This window comes from Acipenser ruthenus, chromosome 10 (assembly GCF_902713425.1).
Source record: "Acipenser ruthenus chromosome 10, fAciRut3.2 maternal haplotype, whole genome shotgun sequence".
Classification (NCBI taxonomy): Eukaryota; Metazoa; Chordata; class Actinopteri; order Acipenseriformes; family Acipenseridae; genus Acipenser; species Acipenser ruthenus.
In genome coordinates, this window is record NC_081198.1 from 5020624 (window position 1) to 5028491 (window position 7868).

General features: G+C 35.3%; 1 protein-coding gene across 3 annotated transcripts in view; it reads left to right on the top strand.

The window, feature by feature from the left end:
* Positions 1 to 386: 386 nt before the first annotated feature.
* The window catches only part of LOC117405893 (bromodomain-containing protein 3-like), a 22546-nt gene continuing 15064 nt past the window's right edge, over positions 387 to 7868 (top strand). Inside the window, exon 1 of one of the 3 annotated variants that reach the window (XM_034009401.3) lies at positions 387 to 1115. The gene's annotated coding sequence lies outside the window, so the exon portion shown is untranslated. The remainder of the gene's footprint in view (positions 1116 to 7868) is intronic. The other 2 variants (XM_034009383.3, XM_034009410.3) reach the window with 2 other exon arrangements.

Here is a 7868-nt window from a genome sequence, read left to right on the forward strand (position 1 = left end):
CCTTTTAATGTTTTTATTCTTTTTCAAGAGAGAATATATATATATATATATATATATATATATATATATATATATATATATATATATATATATATATATATATACTTCAACATATGTAACTAACGTTTTTACTATTTGTAAATACCGATTTCTAACGCCATACCCAAAAAGCTTTAATTATGCCATGGATCTAACATTTCATAAATATATTACGCGCTGTTTGTAATGATATTATGTTTATGGTCTAGAGTCAACGTTATTCATATACGCCCCATACGTTAACATTGCTGCTGCAGTTTACCCAATAGTGTAACACACTCAAATGGACATGCGCACAATCCACTGCCTTTGTGGCTTCCTTCACTTATGTTAAGCTGTTCAGTTGGGTATTTGATACCGAGACTGCGGTATGGTTGTAGCTGAGTTGGAGAGTAATATGTTGTATTATCCATATAAAGTGGTAGTAAGGGTTAATTTTAGGTAAAGTATGTGTTTTATAGACCAAACTCCGGGTTTCTATCGGCATATAAGCAGCATTTTTATTTTAAATCTAGAGAACATTCTGGAAGAGTCACATGATTCTGATGGACCAGTTGTGTGACGCTGTTTAAAAAAAAAAAAAGTGACGTTGTGGTAGTCTTGTTATTTTGTGGCGTGTTACTGTTGTATGTGAGTATCAGTAATTTACATGTACTATGTGATAAATTCAACAGCGACTTTAAAGAACCGAGGAAGATGAAGGGGAAAACGAAGTGGAAATTCTCTAAATAAAGACGTTTTCTAAATAAAAGTGATGTTTATAAGAGAAAAAGTAGTATTTGTTGTGGCACGTGAGGCACATTGGCCAATGGCAGCGCGTGCAATGAAGAGGAGAGTATAAATACCGGCGGTTGCTGAGGGAGCTGGCCGCCATAGAAGATTATAAATAAGGGAAGGAGGTAGTAAAAAAAATAAATAATAAAGAAGCACGTTCTGTGTAAAATTGTATTCGAGTCTCCATAGAAATTACCGGCGTGAACCTTCACTGTTCGTCCTCCCAGCAGAACGTCTTCGGTACTGGGCACCTGCCGCATTTCTGCAGTTATACAATCTTTGTGCCAGTGAAAGACGGAAAGGTAAATTTATAAAAGCGAACTAAATTAGTTGTTATGAACAGTCCATTGGCACAGTGTACTTAGTCATACTCGGTGTTATATGACAAAAAGTAAGTGATTAGTTTCATACTGATAAAATATGTAAACTAATTAAAGGAAATGCATAACAAGACAAGGTCTGTGCGCGGGAATCATTTCCTGTCGCCATTTTGTTGTTGCTGATCCTGCCAAGCAACTTAATTCACGGAGAGATCATGGACGTTTTAGGGATAAAGTGTATTCTGATGTCTTCCACACAGATTGGATTTGTGTGAACCGTGTCATGCGTATGTTGAAAGCTTTAAACGTTGTATGGGATCTGTATGGACTTTAACCTGGTCTTACGACTGTCACTTTTTGTTATGTGTTTACTCGCTGTTCCCTTAGGGCTACAGTGAAGAACAAGGGAGCACAAATCCTGCAGATTACATCACAGTAATGACTCGACTCGTGAGCCATATTCATAATGCACTATATTTTACTGTTGTATTCCCGCTTGATTGAACGAGGTGTCTTTTTTTTGTCACATGTGGTCCAGAACGGCAAATGCTGTGAATTTATTGAACTGTACTAGTAATAAGCTCTGTAATGATGGGAATCGCTAAGCAAGCATTAGCGGTTGTCCATAGCAACAGACCTGAAGTGGAGCTAAAATGGTATATAAATAAAAATGTACTTTATTAAATTTGTTTTCTATTTTATTTCTAAGTATAAGACAATCATTGTACTTCAAAACTGAATGAAAAATCGGCGCTGTGCGCTTTCTAATAGACCTTTTGTATTTGTTTTGGCAGGTAACTTATGTCGGTATTTTATTTAAATATTTTTTTTCACCTTATGGAAAGTCAAAATACTGTACGCGACAAAACATCAATAGGTTGTCATGTAGTATTGCATTTCTGTACGTTTAAACTTAGATCGACAAATAGACTTAGTAGCTAAAGGAAACCTTGTTACTTGGCCAAAGTGTAAATTATGGGCAATGTTGGTAAGTGTCTTATGCAGATGTAATGAACATAAACTGAATATAACTATCATTGTAAGTGTAAAGAATAATGTCCACGTAAGGCCAAATAAACAAAGGTTTGTTTAATAATGTTTGCACCAGGGCTTCCCCCCCCCCCCTTTTTTTTTTTTTTTTTACATTTTGTTAATTCTATTGCTGGTAGCAAAGTGAACATTTTCAGAACTTGGGTTGAACATTAATCAGTGTGTTGCACAATGCCCAGATAAATAGTTCTGAATGGATGTGAAAAATAAAATCCAATTCTCTCTGTAGTCAGTAAAACTTAGCATTTGGCTTGAGCTATGTAAAGATTTACACTCAACACTGTTTTTAATGTAAAATGAGTTTTAAATGTTATGTTTTTTTGTATGTGTCTATTCATCTTTTAATAAAACAGTTTTTACATATATTTTGTATTTTATTTTAATAAGTGGGTGTTGGTGGCTTTTAGTAATGTTTTACAAAAGTGAGTAGTACAGAAATAAGTGCCAGGATTCAAATGTTGGATGTTCTCAGGTTCTAGGCATGGGTACCCATCTTTGGAAATACAGTACAGCACAATATACAGGATCATTTTCACTTGGAATGTGAATCAAGGGGGTTGTTGATAAGGGTGGGGGAATTTAAAAATAAATACATGAAATAATCAAGCTACAGATATTGAGTACTCGGATGATAGTCCAATGAGAAACTTCTAGAGTGTTCATTTCACATTTGTAATTAAGTTACCGGGAATAACAGGCTATAATAAATAAGTTCTCCATGCCTGAAGATCAGGCAAAAAAATGAAGGGGTTGGGGGACGTTATACTGAACTCATGCTCATTTATTTTTTATGTTTATTATTTTATAATTCTGTGGTGAGGTACTTTAATCGTGAGGTCAGCAACTGTTCTTCATTTCCTGCCATAGGCATGTAATGTATGCTAGATTGCCAGGACCATCTTGTGCAGAGCTGTGTATTGCTAGAAAAACATAAAGCTATAGTAGAACTGAACAGCAGCTCCTGAATGTGGGTAAAAGATAGATAGATAGATAGATAGATCTCTCTCTCTCTCTCTCTCTCTCTATATATATATATATATATATATATATATATATATATATATATATATATAATGTATGTGTGTGTGTATATATGGACGTTTATTCTCCTACAGCCTGTTATAAAGGCCTATTTTATGACAAAGTACAAGGATAATCTATGGAAGGATTAATAGTCACAAATGAATTCCAAGTAGAAAGCTTTGGTAAACTGGTTATAATTGGAATAAATACATGGAATAGTGTTCAGTTTCAAATGCATTCCGTACCATTTCAATGTAACGAATGTTCAGATTAAAGAATGCCATGATAACAGTACCTAACTACACTTCACACATTTTGTAATTATATATAAGGATTATAAGACTCAGAGTGTGTTTTTTTTTTTTTTATAAACGGCAGTATTTTCTTAGTTAGGATTTACAACCTTAATGTTTTTTTTTGTAATTTGTATTTTTATGAAGAGCCGCTGAGGTAAGAGTCATCTGTAACAATTTGGCAAATTATAATTTTATACATGCTAACGTGCTATAAGAAGAAATTCATTCCAAAGTACATTTCTGTTTTAGGTAGGTAATGTAATACTTTTTGTTTTACTATTTTTTTTTTTTTATACGCTTTTTAGGTTTTGACGTTAGTTAGCCTTGGAAAAAAGTGTAAACCCAATTGAATAGTCACAGACTAAAACAGGATACAACCAACAGGATATAATGTTAGCTCCTTCAGTGTAAAGCTGTCAATACTTCTTAAAGTGTAAAATACTGAGCACAAAACACTGGCATTTGTTTTGTAGACTACTGTTTTTATAACTTTGACATGGTCTTTACAAAGTAATTTGTCTATTTCTGCATGACTAAATCAGGCATCAGAGCAAACATCTAGCACACAAAAACAAGAAAGTTGGATACTGTAGCAGTTGCAGGGATTGAAGAAAGCAATATCTGCTTGACTTTAGCTGGGTATAGATTCTGTAAGGGGCATTATTGCATATGCTCATTTTATACACATATATAGATTAGGTGTAGCCATTTCTAACAGTTGCTTGTCAATATTCTAATCATGTTCTTTTAAGGGTTCATGGATAGACTCTGGGAGGACTGGTTAATTTATGTTTATGTCCTGTTCAGGAATTGTGATAGGTTGTAGGAAATGCTGCTAAAACTCGCAGATGTGACTCCTTGAATGGAACTGCTCCCAGAAAGTGCTTATCAATGAAAAGCAACAATCTTGTTTCATGGATCCTATAAAGAAGCATGTATGGATAAACTTACAATGATTTTTATTTATTTTTTTAAAATTGTATTTAATGTTTTCCTCAGGGCACTATCTAGCAAAACCTGTAATTAAAAGCTTAAATTTTCTCCCACCATTGGCAAAAGATTATTGCATGTCTGTTATTTTACTGTTGATTATCAGGTTGTCTAGAATTCATTTTCACTTTCACTTTGAAGTCAATTTATCCTGTCAAATTTCTTCTGTAACAAGAATTAGAATTCTACGTTTGGACTCATTTTGAGCATGTGGCTGCAGTACTGTAGCTTCACTTGTGAAGGTGTGCAGTAGCCCAGAGTTTATCAACAGGCAGGTTGAACTTCATTTAAATTCTTTGGTTTCTTTTCATGTATAAAAGTAAATGACACATTTTAAATGGTGATACAAGAAAGACTTTAAGACTTAAGCAAGCTAGTGGACGGTGGTTTATTTTTGAGAAGCCTATGTTTGTATAAAGAATAAAGTTATGCTTAGGCCTATCTCGGCCTTGGTTCAAATAAAACATAGCTTACTTGGTTTCTTCTCTGTTCTCAATGTTAAAGCAATATAATGTGAATCCAGAGTTTCTTGCAGTATGTTCATATAATGTCTTTGTTGGTCTCACAGTACTCGTCAGTCATTTGACTGGGAGTAACTGCTTTTTTTGCTGCTGTCATGTGGATTTTCAGGGGGGGTTATTTTTGCATCCTAGTGTGCCAACTAGGCTAACCTTTGTTTTGTAACATAAATAGCAACATGGTTGTATAGTATGGTGCATTTTGTAAAAGGTAAATGTGGGCTTTGTTTTTTTTTTGTTTTTTTTTTAATGTAAATTTTAGATTACATAATAAAGTGTGGAATTTCTTTGTTTTGATTCCTTTTTTTTATATAATTTATTTTCTGTACAAGAAGGTATTCATCTGTCTGAAAATATGTAATTCCCCAACATCAGTATGAAATACAAATAAGAAGTCTGTTTTTATATTGCTCGAATAAACTTAATCTCAGAGTACCAGATGTTTGCCTAACCCCACACATTAAATTAAAATGTGTTTATGTCCAGAATAAGTTCCTGAACCATGACTAATCAAGATAAACTTAGGATGGCAGGCATGGAAATGGACCTGTAGTAAAAAGCCTTTAAATCAGAACACAGGTTTGTCACAGAGTCCAGTCAAATTAAGTTAAAACAGTAGATGCTGTATTTTCTGTCTTAAATATAAAGGGATTGTTTATTAGCATTTTTTTAAATACTTTAACCTATAATATCTTTATTTACAATAATAGGGTTTGATGGTCCCGATTCAAAAATATTTCTCTTTAAACTTATCAGACTACTCTGTTATAGAACTTTCTGATTGCTTTTGGTTCCCCGCTAAGTTTTGTTTTAGGTTATTTTTGTTCAATTAAAGTAGTGTATTTAGCATGCGGTTAAAGCAGGGTAATTGATAACTGTTACACCTGAATAATGCCATGAAGATTGATTTGGATGAATTTAAGATGGCAGGTGTGGTAGAAATGTACAGTTCTGGAACAATGATTTAACAGGATCAGGCTGCAGTGTATATATAGAAGTATTCACCCCCTACCAATAATGTCACATTTTGTTAAATTACAAATAATGTATGCACAGTTTTTCAAACAAACTTTTTTTTTTTATTCAACGCTGTAGTGGTTAAGCTGAACACTGGTATATGAGAAGAAGGTTAAATGTCAGCAAAACTTGCAAAGAAATTGTAGGCCTACAAAATGAAATTTACTGGTTGCATAAGTATTCAGCCCCTTGAGTTAGTACTTGGTAGAAGCACCTTTTGCAGCAATTACTGCTATGAGTCTTTTTGGATAGGTCTCTACTAGCTTTGCACAGTAGGATGGTGACATTTTTGCCCATTATTCACAGGAAAATTGCTCCAGTTCTGATAAGTTTGTTGGGGATCATCGATGGACTGCAATCTCCAAGTCTCGCCATAAATTTGATTGGATTCAAGTCAGGACTTTGACTAGGCCACTCAAGAACATTAATTCTCTGCTTGTTCAACCACTACAGTGTGGCTTTTGCTTTGTGCTACGGGTCATTGTCCTGCTGAAATGTGAATTTCCTCCCGTTTCAGAGTCTTGGCTGACTCAAACAGGTTTTCCTCAAGGATTTGCTTGTACTTTGCACCATCCATTCTCCCCTCTATCCTGACAAGCTTCTCAGTCCCTGCTGAAGAGAAGCATCCGCATAACATGATGCTGCCACCACCGTGCTTGACAGTTGGGATGGTGTTGACTGGGTGGTGTGCAGTGTTGGGCTTGCGCCAAATGTAGCTCTTGGAGTTTAGACCGAAAAGTTCAATTTTTGTCTCGTCTGACCACAAAACCTTTTTCCACATGTCTGCAGTATCATCTATATGCTTTTTCGCAAACTCTGTATGTGCTTTAATATTAGGCTTTTTGAGTAATGGCTTCTTTCTTGCCACCCGTCCATACAGGCCAGCTTTGTGTAGGGACCGACTTATTGTTGATGTGTGAACACTGACTCCCATCTCAGACACAGAACTTTGCAGGTCTCTCAAGGTCATTGTTGGCTTCAGAGTGACATCCCAAACCAGTTTCCTGCTTGCCCGGCTGCTCAGTTTGGGAGGGCGACCTGATCTGGGTAGTGCCTGGGTGATATGATGCATCTTCCACTTCTTAATGATGGACTTCACTGTGCTGACAGGGATAATTAGCGCCTTTTTAAATTTTCTTGTACCCTTCTCCTGCTCTGCCTCTCTACCACTTTATCCCTGACTTATTTCGAAAGCTCCTTTGGTCTCCATGGTTGCTTTGTTGGATCACTATGCGAGTTGCAGCTTGAAAGTCTTTATATACCTAAGGGAAATTATCTACACCTTAAACCACTTTGAGTACACACAGGCTGAAACCATTTAACTAATTTTGTGACCTTTCAAACAAATAATTTGCACCTGAGCTGATTTAGGGCTGCAGTAGCAAATGGGTTGAATATTTATGCAACTGAGATTAATCTGTTTTTCTCTGTAACTCTTACTTATTTATGTTCTATATGCATTTTTTAACTTTACCAATGTGGAGTAGTTTGTGTAGATTCTACGTGTAAAGTCTAATTTGAAAGTGTTGTGGAGTACGCTCAGTTGCCAACAAAATGTGAGAACTTTGCAGGGGGGTGAATACTTATGCAAACCACTGTACATCACAACTTGTTTTGTGGTGCATTTTGTGGTTGAAACTGTTTAAAACCACCAGACGATATACACAAGAGGATCCGGTGCAGCTGTTTCTGCTGGGATGCTTAATTGCTTTAATGCAACTTTAATTTTTTTTTTCCATCACTATTGAAACAAATTACTTTTTTTCAGTGTTTTTGGGCAGTACATAGTACAAACACACTAGTAAGTTATGATTTACATTAAAGACCTGCCTAGATTTGTA